Source organism: Oculina patagonica, chromosome 8 (assembly GCF_052425735.1).
Source record: "Oculina patagonica isolate OP01 chromosome 8, crgOcupat, whole genome shotgun sequence".
Classification (NCBI taxonomy): Eukaryota; Metazoa; Cnidaria; class Anthozoa; order Scleractinia; family Oculinidae; genus Oculina; species Oculina patagonica.
In genome coordinates this window covers 13314054-13330936 of record NC_135765.1, presented here as the reverse complement: position 1 = coordinate 13330936, position 16883 = coordinate 13314054, and the positions used below count along the sequence as shown (strand labels likewise).

The following is a 16883-nucleotide window of genomic DNA, read 5'->3' as shown; positions in this document are numbered from 1 at the left end:
TGGTTCGTAATTTTAAAAGTTGAAAAACAAGTTTGATATCAATGGGCTTACAAAATCTTCTAACAAGTTTGCTTACCCTATGTTGTGCTACATTCGAGAACCGCCCAACATAAGGTAACTTGAAGTGACACAGACTTTAGCCAAATTTAGACATACGAAAATGGTCACCAAATTGAAGGAAACATAAAAATACCAACTAAAATCGGTAGAGGAACATTTCAATGACATAGCAATACAACACAAGGTACGGATGGACAAAAACTGAAGAAGAATAAAATGGATTGCGATATAGGTTTTGAATAACTTTTCGGCTGAACAGATTTTAAAGGCAATCCCGTTTGATTGTAACTTTTAATTATAAAGGCAGACGTGTTTGTAATAAGGCTATGGTATTTTCATTTGCATCTATAGGAATAATTCATCTGAATAATTTCTTTGCTAACGTTTAGTCTTAAGGCAAGTATTTGGCAACACTAAGAAAGGAAAACTCAGCAGTGATAATCCCTTTAATTATTTTTTTCTGTTTTAATGAGATCTTGGTTGTTGTGAAAAACTTTTTTTAGATTCTGACACTTTTTGCATGCTTTCCTTGTTTAAGTCAAATTTGGAGATTTCCTTGTTTTACTGCAGAATTTCAAAACCAAAAAGGGGAATTCTTTAAATGTATTACGTCATTTTGGTATGGCGTCATGATTGACACGCGATTGCTTCTAAAATAAACAACTTTGGATGATTTACACACCATACACACCAGGGAAAGTAAAATAGCAGTTACAAGAAGCCCATGGGCAAGGCGGCCATTTTTTTTTCACTTAATAGGACCTATGTTCTACTAAGACACCACCTTGGTCGGCAAAACAAAATTGTTGACGTTGGACAGATTTTTATTCATCGTTGCCGTAAAATGATTTATGATCAAAAAATTGTCCGGACATTATGTCCGACCACACTAGGGATTTCGTTGGACATAGGTTAATTTTTTGTCGGCCAATGACCGATGACCAACTCTTATTTTCAGCTCATGATGGGCATACAATATTAAGGACTGATTCATTTTCACTTTACAGGAGGACATCAAATAGCAAGTTCTGTGACACAAATTTGGTATTCAATGCAACTCAGTGAAGAGAACTACAAGCTGGTAATGCGCACCCTTCAAGAACTGATCCATGCATCAAGCCTTGAAGAACTGACAAAAGGTAAAATGCAGATTGAACAAGAGCATCTCCACAAACTCGTACAAGTGTGGCGTACCTGGCTTGACCTTAGTTCACGTAAGGGAAATTGGATTACAGAGGCGCGGCGGGGGAGGTTTAAGAATGATCAGAGTTCAAAAGAAGGAATCGATTTATACTTGGAACAAATTCCAAAGGAACACAAAAAGTCTGCTTCTGACTGGTTTGCAAACGGCATTCTGTTACCCAAGGGATCCGCATCGCGGAAACAGCTTCTTCGTGAAAATGTTTCTCTCACCGGTTCTCCTGCTGCTTTCAATCACATTGGTGTCGCGTACCCTTTAAATTACATACTGAATCCATCTGGATTCCATTCTCATCATGGGATTACAAAGAAGTCAAACAACATATTCATTGTGCTTCTCTTCTCACGATGTACAGCCAGTATGTGGGTCACGTGCTCGAGACGTCAGCCATGAAGTTGGCCTCAGGACAGGTGAAGTTTCACTTCCTGCTGTGCAACTGTATGGAGATGGCGCCATTCCTTCCTCCAGACCGGAAGTATGATCGCGTCACCACCTCAAACATTGCTGATTACGTGCCACTTACCAGCATACTGGACATGTGCAAACCAGTTTTGAACACTGTTTATCAATTGGTTTCAGCACACCAATTTAAATCAAAAATAGCTACTTCATTTCAAGCAAATGTCACAAAGCTTTCGCCAAAATGTCCTCGAAGACACCAAAATCCTTCTATTGCCCATTCCAATGGGAAAGTGGCGTTTTTGGATTACCAGGATTTCAGCAAAGAGTTAATCCAGTTTCTTCGCGCTGCTGTTCTGGTGCCTGATCACGAGATCCCAGATCAAAGGCATCGACCGCACACATGGAGGTCAGTGGCTGACTATAATGGCTTGATTGCACGCGACTTCCTTATCTGCCAAAATCGAGTGTTTTCCGCCAAGTGGATGCTAAGCTGCCGCAGAGTCACCATGGTGAATGGGTTTGAAAGAGCCGTGGAATGGCGAGTAATTGATCCACATTGTTTCAAAACTGAACTGAAGGAAGACTGTTTTTTCCCTGTTTTTAATTTTCGAAGTTGGTTTCTTGTTTGTAATACCTTGTGTTTTGTTTTCATTTTATTGTATATTTGCTTTTACTATGAATGAATATTCCCCCCCGCCCCTGGTCGAATCTATCCAGACTTAAGTTTTTCTTTACTGTTATCGTCTTCGTGCGAGGATGCTTTGCAAATACGGGGTATAAACTGATTTTCATCAGTAATTGGTGTATGATCTAGGATAATAAGCTCGAATCATTTTAGATCATTTCGGTACTTGACTTTTTTCTGGTGATTTTAAGAATTCACAGTTGATGTTACTTTTACCTTTTAGTGCTCTGATTAGTTGCCCGTATTACTGTTAATATCAGTTACTTATAGGGGTTTTTTATGTATATATATATTTTCAACGTCTGCAATTCACATATGCAAAATTTTTGACGACTTTGATAGCTTTTATAGGCGTCTGGTGGTTAAATAGGAGATGATGATGATGACGATGATGAGGATGATGACCATGATGATGATGTCGAGTATGACGATGATGTTTGATGTTGATGATTAATGATGATGATGATGACTATTCTGCTGTTGTTGATGATGATGACGATGATGGCGTTGACGACGACGACGACGACGACGACGACAATGATAGTCGCGATGGCAGTGGCGATGTTGAAGATGGTGGCGGCGGTGATTGTGTTGATGATGGTGATATCCCGTAAGACTTCCGCATGCTGTTCGTGTTGATGAATTTAGTTGTTAAATAAGTTTTTGTAGTTAGTTTTGACTTCTTTTATTTCAATACGACGGCTACAAAGTTTCATAACAGTGCGATACAGATGCACTCGCTTAATATTTGAGGCCACTGCTAATGTCCAAGCTGAAGAGAGATGTTAAGTTTGATTTGTTGTTGACTACCTTATTCTTACTAATTTTCGCGGGAACTTAATTTCGCGAAAATGGAACGGGCATATTTCGCGGGACTTATTTTTCGCGATTGGGCCAAAAATACGTAATTAACATAAAAAATACAATAGAAAACGTTTGAAATAAATTTTTGGCGGGTCTTTAATTTCTCGATTTTTTGAAAACCGCGAAAATCGCGAAAATTAAGTCCCGCGAAAATTAGTAACAATAAGGTAGAACAAGGCAAAATCTGAAAGCCAACTGAGTGGCTGGCACATACTGTTGCCTGGCGTTTAAATCCAGTTCCAGAATTATAAATGCAGTAGCTTATCTTGTAACCTGCCATTTTTGAGGCTGTCAGCTGTAGCGGTTTGGAGGTGAAAGCTAAATTAAAGATAGGCACTAGAAATTTAAAGATTGGAATACTGTACCGTGCTTAGTCACTTTAATTGCCGATCCTGCGTAGTCGCGTCGTGTCAAATTTCCGGCACATTTGATACGAGAAAGTGAGATTTTATTTCTCCCAAAGAGTGAAACGATCTGAGTACGAGATTAACGAGAAGAAGTGTTTTGTTAGAAGAGAGTGCACAGAAATCAATTGGTGGTTTTGAAAGAACTCGCATTAAACATGGGCCCATGGAATAATTGCTTTATTATTCCAGGAGCGAATATTTTATTGGTATCTTTGAATCGATCGACTACATGAAAGGTTTACAATTGATCTAACTGCGCGTCACAGGCGCAATTACAGCTCTCCTGTCCTTAGTATGTACACACAGCCGCCATTTAAAGCGATTCCCCGCTTTGCTTAATAGATGATCATGCAGTTCAGAAAGGTTCTTGGAGTCAAAATACTCAAAGGAGTGTAGGCATCAAATACTAATTTACCCCATCGCCTGTTGAATGTGCTACTTGTATTTCTTAAGAAGGTATATGCTTCAGAAGTGACCTCTAACCCATAGCAACTATCTGATTCGAACTCAGTCTTATTTTGGAAAAAAAAGATATAATTGAAAAACAGCGTTAAGAAAATTAAATCTGACACTATGAAGCGCCTACTTGCACAGAATTTTAAAATTAATCATTCGTTTCATTTTCCCGCAATGACATCCTTTTTGTGCTTAATCACTCGTTTCCCAATGGATAATCTATAGGTATAGAGTTCATTGACTTTCAACGTGTATCAAATAAATTATTTCTTAATAGAGAAAATTTCCTAAGAGCCCTTGTTTCCTTTCAAAGGGAAATTCAAGCATCAATCCCTTGTTGTTCAAGAATAGGTAAAGCTTAGAAATGCAAAATTATGCAGGGATCAAAACACTTTGTGTCTGATTCTTAAAAGAGTGTAACTTTTAAAATGAACTTACAATTGCAAATGTGATTACATGCAATAGTAATGACTGAATTTTTATATATCTCCTGACCCCTTCCAGTCAAGACTAAATCAATTTTTTTTTTGTTGATCGATTTTTTTTTAAGGGAACGCCTTTTTCAACCAAACTCTATAGAATTAGTTGACGGTATGTTTGATCTCATAGAGACACTTGTTTTACATATCCATGCAAAAACTATGTCAATCATCTTATGAGTCTTATAGTTAACTTCTTCTTTTTGCTATTTACGACCATCTACAGTAATGGGCAGGGTTTAAAAAGGCTTTTTTTTCTATCTTGCTGTAAGCTTAGTTCCTTGCCCGCGGGTAAGGGATAGGGTCGGAATTTGCTGTAAGCTTATGTAAAAACATGTATTGAACTACAAGAATTGCAAAATAAAGAGTGTCCACAAAGTTTGAATTCTAAAGACGCTCGTAGACTTTAAAAAATAAATAAATAAATAAATAACAAATTATCAGAACGATACTAAATTGTGCCTTAAAACTGTAATGGCATTTTTTATCTTTTTCTTGTTATACCCTTCTCACGAGAAGTGAAACAATTTTCTTCAAGTTCGTTGCCGTTTTAAAAGGAAACGGCCTTTTCAACCAAATTCTATAGAATAACTTGAAGGTGTGTTCAGTCTCTTGGAGACATTTGTTTCACATGTTCGAAAAAATACAATCAATTTTATTTTTTTCAATTTTTCCTTATTTTTTCCTGGGGTATTTCAGTATTACCATCAACAGTAACTTGCAGGATTTAAGAGGGCGTCCGTGTTACAACGGATAAGGCACTTTTCGGACCTTCACCGATTTCCCTGATTTTTTCAGTGAAAGTCGACAATTATATCCCAGTAACAAATATCACATTTATTTGGATAAATTCGATATTTTATATTTTTTGCGAGGCGATTTTCAAAGTCACCTCAAAACCATGCAATTCGCCATTGGAGACTCCGTAAACTTGCTATAAATGACGGTAGCTGCCAAAACTTTATTACTCAATTCAACGAGCTGATTATTTTACATATTGAAGTTTCATCTTCCCTCGATAGTGTAGAGGTTTTATAATTGAAATCTATTTAAGTTTCGTTAAGTTATGATTTTTTTAATTAAGACTCCCAACAAACTCCGGAATGTGCAATAACGTGTGGGATAACTCGGTGCAACTCGGATATTTCAGCTCATTTGTCGAGCTGCCACTTATCGAAATGCGGCGATGTTACGGAAGCCGAACGGATCATGGCGAGAGCGGGTATTCGCGGTTTGTCGGCGAGCCAACTCGAAGGCATGACCATCTGCCCGAAGCACAGACACTTATTGGGAAGATTCAGGCGAGCACCAATGTCATGCCAATATCCTGGTCATACTGGGAAGACTGTAAGTGTGGCAGGAAGACACGTAATCAACTTCCAGATGACAGAAATATCTGTTTTGTTTGGCAAGATCACTACTGCTGTCGGTTCACGTAAGTACCTCTTTCCTTGTGATTTTGGTGAGAAAACTCCGCATTGTCAGTTTTTCGATAAGTTTTGTTTTCGTATTATAAAAACAGTATTTCATGATCATCTGTTCACTTTTTTATCAATTTTATGCTGCTTGCCTCGCTCGCTAGTAGTTCACGCAGATCCAAAAACCGAATCAGGATTTCCACTATCTTCCCTTATTTTACAAGTCTAACTTCCTTTAAAAGAATCATCCAATGATATCATGCATGCCAGTCACCACTGATAACCCAACTGGCGCGCGTAGCCTTTCATTGTATCGTCACGCAACGCTTCTCCCAGAGGGTGCATTGCGTGGCGTTCCCAACGGCTGTGAAGTAGACTAAGTTCGGGCTTGATCATTATAAGGTGTCGTCGATTCGATTTTCTTTTAAAAGAGCGTTAAAAGTATCCCGCTGAATTTGAGTGAAATAATATATCGTCCGGGGAGGGGGGGGGGGGGGACCTTTAAAAAAATTTATACGGGAAGGCTCCGCCCCGAGCCCAAACCCCTTGCCCTTTTATAAACCATTTTGACAGAAATCGTTCCCCCATTTGTATACCTTTTACTGAAAAAAGGTACCCCTTCTATATGCCTGAAAGACATGGCATAGACTTAAAACATGACGATTTCTTGTATACGATCTAATAAACGTCCACTCTCAAATAAACGAACAACCTCGTATCTAGTAAACACCTCCTTTGAGGTGTAAAGTTTATAGACGCCCAGTGTCTAATAGACGCCCCCCCCCCTCAAAAAAAAGAATCGACTCAAAAACCAGGGTAACGCTCCACAGCGTAATACCACACATTTTTTTTGCTTGACTCGGATATCGAAAAGGCAAACAATGCCAACATGGTTGACCCTTAAGGCACTGAAGACATCGGCATCAAACTATAAACGACATCTTTAGGCTTTGCATTAACGCAGACAAGAGAATTTTTCTCTTGGCGCAGACTAGATAAGTCTCCTACTCACAAAAGCTGTTTTCTATCTTAATCCGCGAGTAGGTCGTGGTAAGGAGATTCCATGTAACAAGCTAAATTCTAGAAGCCAAGGTAACACCTGCCTCGTCGTTAGTGAAGAGTTTTTGACCTGCAGAGATACACGCGTATACCAATCTAAAGACACTGCCCTCGAGAGCTCAGACGGTAAGGTAAGGTAAGGTAAAACTTTATTTATGCAGGGTGGCCCATTCAGCACAGTGGCTGGTCTCCAGAGGGGCCCTGCTAAATACAATTTCTAAAAATATAAAATATCTAATTGTTTAAAATAGTTATAAAAATAGAGTTAAAAGCTAATGTTTAGTAATTGAAATAGTTATATAAAAAGAGTTTAAAAACTAAAACGAATTACAAGCATGAACTGGAATATAAAAAAGATAAATATCATAAATTAGGAGCTTTGAAAAAAAGTGGGCTTTAACAAGATTCTTAAAAGAGGAGAGAGATACAGCTTGTTGAATTTTTAAAGGTAGTGAGTTAAAAAGGGCTGAGCCAGAAAATCTAAAAGTACGCTTGCCAAGGCTAAGCTTGGGTTTAGGTAGATGGAGGTCAGCCTTCCTTCGAGTGTTGTAGCCATGTACATTGTAGTTCCCAATGAAATAGTTACTTAAATACTGAGGAACTAAGTTATGCAGACATTTATAAACTAAAACACATTTGTGTATTTTACGGTTTGTTTCTAAGTCAGCCCACCCTAAAACATTAAAAGTATCTCTAGAAGAGTCACGCTCAAGAATGATACGGGCAGCACGGTTTTGCAGCCGCTGTAGACTTTTGCTGGAGCCAACAGACAGTTCACCCCAAGCAGTGTCAGTATAACTTAAGATTGGGTCAATAAGGGTATTGTAGACACACTTTGCTGCTTTAAGGGTGAGGCAAGATCGTATCCGTGCAAGAAGTCCCAGACGCTTATTAACTTTGTTACAAGTAGTGTCTATATATGCTCTTTCCAGTGAAGCTGTTCATCGAGCATAGTCCCAAGGTAATTGAAGACACTGATTCAGCCGATGCGGAGTTAGATATGTTTGAATGCTCCGAGCCCGGATGTATAAAGAGTTTTACGACTTTCACGGAGCTTGAGTCCCATTTTGTCATCGGGGACCACTGTATGAAGGATGAGAGGAAGACGAAACACTGTACGATAAGGTTCGTAAGTCGTCAGTAGTCCGCATCACTGAACATGATGCGTCGGAATCTAGTACCAAGCAGGGTGTACGAGTTTCTCCGCATTCAAACCAAGCTATTAACATGGGTTGGGCCCTACCCAAGCCACGAAAAGCACCTAGGTTCAGCGACAAGGTACGCAATTACCTTACAGCAAGATTTGATCTCGGCGAACAGACCGGGCTTAAAGTTGATCCTCAGCAGGTGTCAAGCGATATGCGGAAGGCAAGAGACGAGCAGAATCGAACGATCGCTTATTTGGCAGAGAAGGATGGCTGACCAATAACCAAGTGCAGGGCTTCTTATCCCGCCTTGCAGCGGCTAGACGAAGAAAGCAGGAACCAGGAGAAGTCGACCTGAGTCCCAGGGAGCTATTGCTAGAGGAAGAAGAAGCCGATAGACAACAGCTTGTTGAAGATGTAGTGAACGAACTGAGGCCACAGCACCCACTGTCGTACGACACATTTAACCTGTGCGAGTGTGCGAGAGAACAGAAACTGAACAAATTTAACGTGCCAATGCTGAAAGAAATCTTGCGCCATTTTGAGGTCCAATTCAAATCGAAAGACAAAAAGAAAGACCTCATTGAACAACTAAGGTTGTTCATACAAGAATGTGAATGCTTTCAAGATTGAAAAGGAATGAATATAAAGGGATAAACGAGTAGGCTCTTACCGATAGAGCTCGTTAAAAAAGCATTTAATGCTTAAAGCAGTGCTTGTTTTTTGCTAAAAAAGTGTTAATTTATTGCATTTTTTTTTTTTTTTTTTTTTTTAAAAAGTGCTCGTGGTTTACACAAAAAAGCTCACTTTTTCCGATTTTTTTAATTATAGAGTATTACATTTTTCAGATTTTCAGTAACATTTTTCATATTTTGCCTTGGCTGGCTGTCTTCCATTGTTCCTCGATGACAACGTGGATGACGCCATCTTGGAACGAGTGTGATGGACTGGGTTTCTAGAAGGAAACCGCTGACCTATCAAACCTATTCCCCGGGCCTCCTCGGCTCCTTTGACTAAAATGAGGGCAAAATGCATCTGGGAGGCTTTGGACGCCATAAATAAAGTCACATTGTGCTTTTTAACAAAAAAATTATACAAATAATCAGTTGAAAATCCAAAATAATGCTAGCAGTGCTTTTTGGGATAAAATGTAGAAAAAATGCTCGTGAAGCCAAATAATGCCAAAAAAGTGCTATCACTATCGGTAAGAGCCAATGAACAAGTCACTAACCTTGCAAAGAAACATTCACGTGCATATTAGCACATAAGGTTAAACGTAATAAAATGCCGTTAATATTACGTTCCTCTTTTTACGAAAAACAGTTTTCTGTTATCAAGACTTGATTAATTGACAAATGTAAAAATGCGAGGTTTTTCATATTTGTTATATTCATGTTGTCGAAAAAACATATTTCGTAGCAAGGCTCGCGACTCCCTTCAGTTACCGATGGTAATAGAGTACGAAATGCACATTAATTTATGTTACACATTTATTTTCTTGTTCTAGAGTACACTTTAATGCCCCCGCCCAATAATTATGACATATTATTAAATTAATGGCCCCCAACTTATTAAAATCAAATCAATACAATGAATTCCAATTATAAAGCCCCGACTGTTGGTGTTTTTACTTTTATGTCTCGAATAGTTCAAAGACTTTTGATGTTCATCAAATAACTGTTTATTACTGTTTGTTTATGGGGAAGGGCTAGAAGGGGGTAAAATGGGAACTGGGATTTGGGCAAATTGTCGCTGGGAAAATGGAATTTGGGTCACTGGGACTGGGGATCACAAGTAAAAACCAATAGATAGAACTAGGATTTGGATTTGGAAAATACGGGAAAACAATAGGCTAGGGCTGAGAAATCGGCTTTCCACCCCCTAATAAACCCACCCCCCTCCCTCTATCAGCAACCTGTATGAAATTTGTGAGTCTTGAAAAGACAAGGAGCATAACTATTCGACACCCTCGACAGCAAATCAGCAAGTTTCTACTTAATGCAAGAAGGGCATTTTTTGGAACGTGAATTCTCTTGGAAAAATCCCCTCGAAAAGGCCAAGCGAAAACAAAAACCTGGGTTTTGACAAACTAGGCAGCTTGGCTGGTTTTAATTGAATTAGACTGAAACGAACAACTCAGTCTTGCGGCAAAACAAACACTGTCTTATCGCAGCGTGGGAAATGAAAACAGCTTCTCTACAGCCACAAACAAAAAGAAAGCTTTTACATAGAGGCCTAAAGAAACTTATCACCCCGCCAGGTAAGAAGGAAATCTTTGCTTTGGAAAACGTTTTTAGGCAAATTGTTTGCGGTATACAGATGTTCCGTGACAACACTGGCTTATGCCTAAATTTGCATTTGATCGAAAGTGATATCTTTATTGCTATGAGCGTTGAAAATACCGAGAAATCGGCTAAAACGGTTGGAACTGCGAAAGAACAATATTTTTCATTTACAGTCTGACTTCTAGCAGTATTTAACACATCTCCAAACATTTACGGTTCTGAAATTGGTTTGTCGGTCGCTCGAGCGTTTTCTTTGTTTTGGATCAAAATGGCGAATATTTGGGAAATTCGTGGAGCTCTGTACGGCGCGCTGTAAAGAGTGCCCACAAATTTTATTTCATACTTTTCTATAATGGTGTTAGTACTTTTGAGTTACAATAGACACGATTCTAGATCAGGTCCCACATTCGAGAAAATGGCTTTCAACTACAGGCATGTCGCGTTTTGCACATCCCGGAGTTTGTTGGGAGTCAAATTAAAAAAATCATAACTTAACGAAACTTAAATAGATTTCAATTATAAAACCTCTACACTATCGAGGGAAGATGAAACTTCAATATGTAAAATAATCAGCTCGTTGAATTGAGTAATAAAGTTTTGGCAGCTACCGTCATTTATAGCAAGTTTACGGAGTCTCCAATGGCGAATTGCATGGTTTTGAGGTGACTTTGAAAATCGCCTCGCAAAAAATATAAAATATCGAATTTATCCAAATAAATGTGATATTTGTTACTGGGATATAATTGTCGACTTTCACTGAAAAAATCAGGGAAATCGGTGAAGGTCCGAAAAGTGCCTTATCCGTTTTAACACGGACGCCCTCTTAAGGCTAAAAAGTCGGTAAATACGGACAACAAATAGGTCATTTCCGAGTTACTCTTTGCCTCTGTTTTAAAACGAGTCTACGTCCGAAACCATTCAAATGAAAATGAGTTTGATTTGCATGAAAATGAACCTGTAGGTGAAACTTATTATCATGTGAGTGGTTTCGCACGTAGACCTAGGCCTGTTTTGGGACAGAGGCATAGGGTAACTCGGAAATGGCCTATTAACTCTATTCCTCTTGGACTCACCTTTGTCAAATTGAATACGAGTAAAAACATTGCTATTCAGTTTCCTAGCAACACTTCATCCGCCACAAGAAGACACAGAAGTACCAAGGTATTTTTCTTCACGAACTGTAGATCTAACGAATGAACTTTGCCAAAGTTTTGTTATCGACAAAACCCTAAAATTGATAAAATTATTTCAAAATTAAACTCAATCGTGGGATCGAGGTTATTTCCGTTGCAAAAAAGGACTTTCTCCAATAGAGATTTTGATAATTATCCGGAAAAAAAATGACCGGTCCATTAAAAGGGTTTAAACAATAACTCTTATCAATAGCAGCCAACGCCTGATGTATAAAACTGGTGTATCTACGCTGTTTACTTCACTCTTTTGCAAATATCAACCGAAGTGCCTTCTCCCCTTCTAATAACACCTCAAGTGCTTGGTAAGATAAACTTGGTTCTTTTTATTTACATAAATTTCAGAAGAAAACGAGTAGATTTAATCACAGAGCACAGAGGAGTCAAGTTTGTCCGCAATTCAAAATCTCTACCGTGCAAAACGACCAAAACGACCTTCAAAAGCTTTTCAAAGCGATCGTGTGAGCTGTACGTGATACAACGCCGTCATGCGATACTTGTTTGCAGATCTTCTGGTGATATCGTATTCTGACAATGGTCGCCTGGGGCGAAAAAATCGTCGCCCGAAGGGCGACGATTTTTTTCGGAAAGCGAAGCTTTCCGACGAGGCACGAAGTGCCGAGAAGAAAAAGAGACAAGGGACGAAACATTATACCACGTGATCGGCTCGATGTCACCCGTAGCATATTGGTGACGGAAACGGAAGTCGTGTGTAGATCCATGCTGTGACAGCTGAAATCAACCGTTACTAATCCGAAATTCAAAACAACAACTGATCTTTCGACCGGCGGTAAGATTCAAAATATGAATAGTGCTCTCCGGGAAAAGCGAAATTTACCATACGAGAACAACGAAATCCGAAGAAATTGAATGTGGAAAACAATGTTTTCTCTTCAAAGTCAGGTTACTTGTGAAACACATTACGGTATTGCAACATCACATGTCTCGTGACGCATTTCCGCCACCAGTATCCTCCGGTCCACATTGTACGAAAACGAATTTTTAACTGCCTAAAACTCGTCCCCGGAATACAGCTTAAACGACTTGTTTGAAGATTTTCTACAGCGTATGGGGAGACAATCCTAGTCTTAAACCACATGTCAAAGATGAGATCGTTCCGTTTGATTTTTAGCGAGTAACGAGGGATCGGAATTTCGCTTCAAATCGCTTTCGTCCCTTGCACTTTTTCTTTCTGCTGGTCTCTCTGGTAACGCCCACAAACATTGATGTCTGCGGATGTCGCATGAGGTTATGAATACGATATCACCAGACCAGACAATCTGTAAACAAGTATCGCATGACGGCGTTGTATCACGTAGGGCTCACACGATCGCTTTGAAAAGCTTTTGAAGGTCGTTTTGCACGGTAGAGATTTTGAATTGCGGACAAACTTGACTCCTCTGTGCCCTGTGATTTAATCTTTCAAGAATTCTTCAACTAAAATATTTATTTTAGTGGGAAATTCAATGCCAATCACATCATGATGGGAGACAAAATTAATTAACCTTCGATCCTCAACAGTCAGGGACTTGTCACAACAGAAGCTCAAATTATATGTCTCAAATCATATTTTAAGAGTTTAAAATGTGTTTACAGATGTGTTTACTTGATGCGGCAAGGAGAACCGCTAAATATTCGTTTTCGGGCTGCCATATATTCAACCATGTATCATCGTGGCGCAGATATTCTTTTTTTTTCGGAACAATTTAATTGAAATCGGTCCATTTAAGGCGTTTAAATAACCCTTACCAATAGCAGCCAACGCCTGATGTATAAAACTGGTGTAGCTACGCTGTTTACTTCACTCTAACAACAATCACCCGAAGTGCCTGCTAACAACACCACTTATGCTTGGCATAATAAACTTATTTCTTTAAAGCTACATAAATTTTAGATTTATGTTTTTGGAAAAATTATTCAACTACAAGTATATATTTTTGTAGGCGCAAACATGCAACACCTTGTTAGCCTTGGATGCTCAAAAATGACTTGTCGATCACAACAGAAGCTCGAAGCATGTGTGTTTTAACTTGCTCTTGTTTAAAATCAAGACTTCGTAGTTAAACACTTTGTTAATGGTGTTACAAAATGTGCACAGATGACCACGACAAACGATAAATGTTTGTTTTTTTGGCTACCAAGTAGTTAATCATGTATCATTGTGGCACAAAGCGTGAAACGACAGCCGCGAATGAGCTATTCTTTCAATTTCGGAACAACACAATTCTCAACTCAGGGTACTCTATACCGAAGTGTCCAATTATTTGTTGGAAGGTGGGCATAATGGGGTGTAAACAAATTGCCTACAGATTCTATTAATTTGCATTGAAAAATCATGTAGACTAATTCCGTTATAGATAGGAAAAAACAACTTAGAAGTAATAATAAGCCAAATACAATACTAAAGATTGAGGAAGATTTAAAGGAGTTACAAAGATTAAAACGAAAGAAACATAAAATCTTAAAGTCTTATTTCTTAAAATGCCTCATCCGTGGCGTATTTTTTTTTGTAAATCTCTAAGCCCGTGCCGCGGAAGAAACTAAGGTAGTAGAACAGCTTTGGTTATGGACGTTTGATACAATTTTTTTTTGTTTTTGACTGACAAATTTCACTTTGCACAGATTCAAAAGATACACCAAGCTGACTAAAGATGTCGCCATTCTGGTTGGTCTTGTTTATGTGGATGTCAAATGGAGACGCATATGAAGATATTGAATTCGACGTTTCTGAAACCAAGTAAGAAATGGCAGTATTTCAACATTAATTTCCCTTCACTATAGTTTCTAAAAGTGCAAATGAGTTCCAGCTTATACGAAGACGACATGAAAGTTAAATTATTCTTAGCCTTCTTGTGATAGACACTAGTAATGTGTGAATGGGGACCATTGTTACAATAATAACAGCAACAGTAGGGATGTTATTCTGTGATCAACTTCCTTTCCCATAGTAAACATGATGTTGGATTGCATGAAGTTGAAGTTGATATATTTGAAGAAACCACTGGTATTTTTCACACGCGTGTGGGGAGACATAGCTACTGAAAACATTTGCAAACTTCTAAACAATGTTTTTTTTTCTATGCTGGCCTAACTGCTTCAATATTAAACCCTATTCAGACCGGGCTTTTTGCCCCCCCCCCCCCCCCCCCCCCTATGTAACTTCCATAATATTTAAGCAATCACAATAAAACTTATAGCATGTATTGTGTGTCCAAACTTCTTTCTTTTGGTATAAGTCACGTGAGATGGTGGCGCCAAATCACGTGACAATTACATCATGATGTCAAAACAGCCGCCATCTTGGATCCGCCATCTTGGATTTCAGAGAAATTTGCCAAAATGCCAGAAAATCACCCAAAATTACTGCAAAGTACTCAAAATCAATACAAATGTACTTAAAAACCGTAAAAATGTAAAAAATAATCTCATTAAAGTTAGTTTTTATTAAAAGAAGCACGCAAAATTACAAAATTGGGAAAACATGCCTGTCAAAATGCCGTTGCCATGGTGATGTTAAGTCAATTATTGCCAGATAAATTTTAGAAAAACTCTGATTGCTTGGTAGCGTTTGGTTGAATCTTAAAAAAAAGTTATAAGAGTTCAAAGTCAGCACGGGCCTCAAAAGCCCCCCCCCCCCCCCCCGGTGCTTCCACCATGCACCACCGGCAGAGTTAGAACAGTCCACTCTGAATCGCTAATTATATCACGAAAATTGAAAACTTTCTTTACAGTCCAGTATGTCAAGTATTTGTTAAATTTCCTCATCATTAGCATTTCTGTTTACTCGTGTACCGGGTACTTGTTATTCCGGAGCTCCAGCGTGCGAAGCGTGCCAGCGGAGCACCATGGATAAGGAAATTTGGAAAACCCATGAAGCAGAAAAAATTTTGGTAGCGTACGCTCGCCCGCGCCTACGGACTCTGGGGCAGGGGGGAGGTGAGTCACAAGGCATCCCGACCATGGTGAGAGAATGCCATCCTATCATATCCCAACGAACGTTAAGATTGACGTCGGCTTGTATCTTTTTTGCTATTGGACATCCATGTGATGGTGAATTGTCAGTTGTTAAAAAATGGTAACTGCTGACCAGTATCACATAGCCATATCGAGGGTTCAAGTATACAGCTCATAGAAGTCATGCGCTTTTTTTGAAGCTGACCGCTGACCACGTTATAGTTTTCCATTGAATCGCGGATTCAAACCTTACGTTTTTGTTTAGGGTAAAGACAGGATTGGAGCTGACCATTTATTTCGGCTCTGGATCTTGAGTAGCATACGTTTAATAATTTCAATAATTATAACTGTGTGCATCTTCAATCAGAGCATTTTCACAAATATTTTTAGAACCAGAAAATAAGTGTAGAGTTCCGCCTTTAGGCTTGGCTAAATCTATATATTAAATTCAACGTTGTAACTTAGACTTAACTTGAACTTTAAAAATGTGACCCTCCACGGGAAAACAGGGAAAAAGGTGAACGCACGGGCGCGCGTGCCATGGCACGGCACGGCACGCTAAGCGTGTCACACATCGCACGGATATGCGCATATTTAATAAGCGAAACAAAGGGTGTCACGGTTGTTATTGTTTCGCCCGCTAAAGCTTTTATGATCAAGAGCAGTGTGCTGTTTGACACGCTAACGTGCGATATGACACGCGTGCGATAAGAAACGCTTTCCAAAATGAAAGCTAACCAAAAGAAGAGTTGTAGCGTTTATTCAAGAGCCAACCGGGAGCCCAAGTCAATCTTGAGTCACGCGTCGATCGTGTGTCACGCCAAAGATCAGTCTGAGTATGTCTTTCAAACATTTTGTCGTTTTTTTCCCTTAAAATGACAAAAGTAAAGCACTCACTTTGCGTCCCGCCGGTTAAACATTTTTTTGATTTCATGACCCTACTGAATTGTATCTAGGGCAATCAATCACACCTTACTAAGTACTTGCTCTTTGAATGAGTAGAAAGTCACATTTTAGAATTAGAAGTTCCCTGGTAAAAGTGCAATACAATTTTTCTTAAATATCTTCATTTTACTTCGTTTACACAGAGTTTTCTCTGCCTCCCTTGAGTGTTCACCGAGATACAGAACCACGGACAAAACTGAATGCAAATTCCATTTAAAGAACGAGGGACAGCAAGAATTTTCTGTGCTCAGGTGGTGCACACCGCTTCAGCAACTGACCTCTGATTACCTGTCTGTCACGCGGAATGGAAACAAGATACCATACGATGGTATT

General features: G+C 39.0%; 2 pseudogenes; both read left to right on the top strand.

Moving 5' to 3' along the window:
• Positions 1 to 41: 41 nt before the first annotated feature.
• LOC144663124 (uncharacterized) lies at positions 42 to 2346 on the top strand (annotated as a pseudogene).
• A 3311-nt stretch (positions 2347 to 5657) lies between these two features.
• Positions 5658 to 8872, top strand: LOC144663123 (uncharacterized; annotated as a pseudogene).
• Positions 8873 to 16883: the final 8011 nt, after the last annotated feature.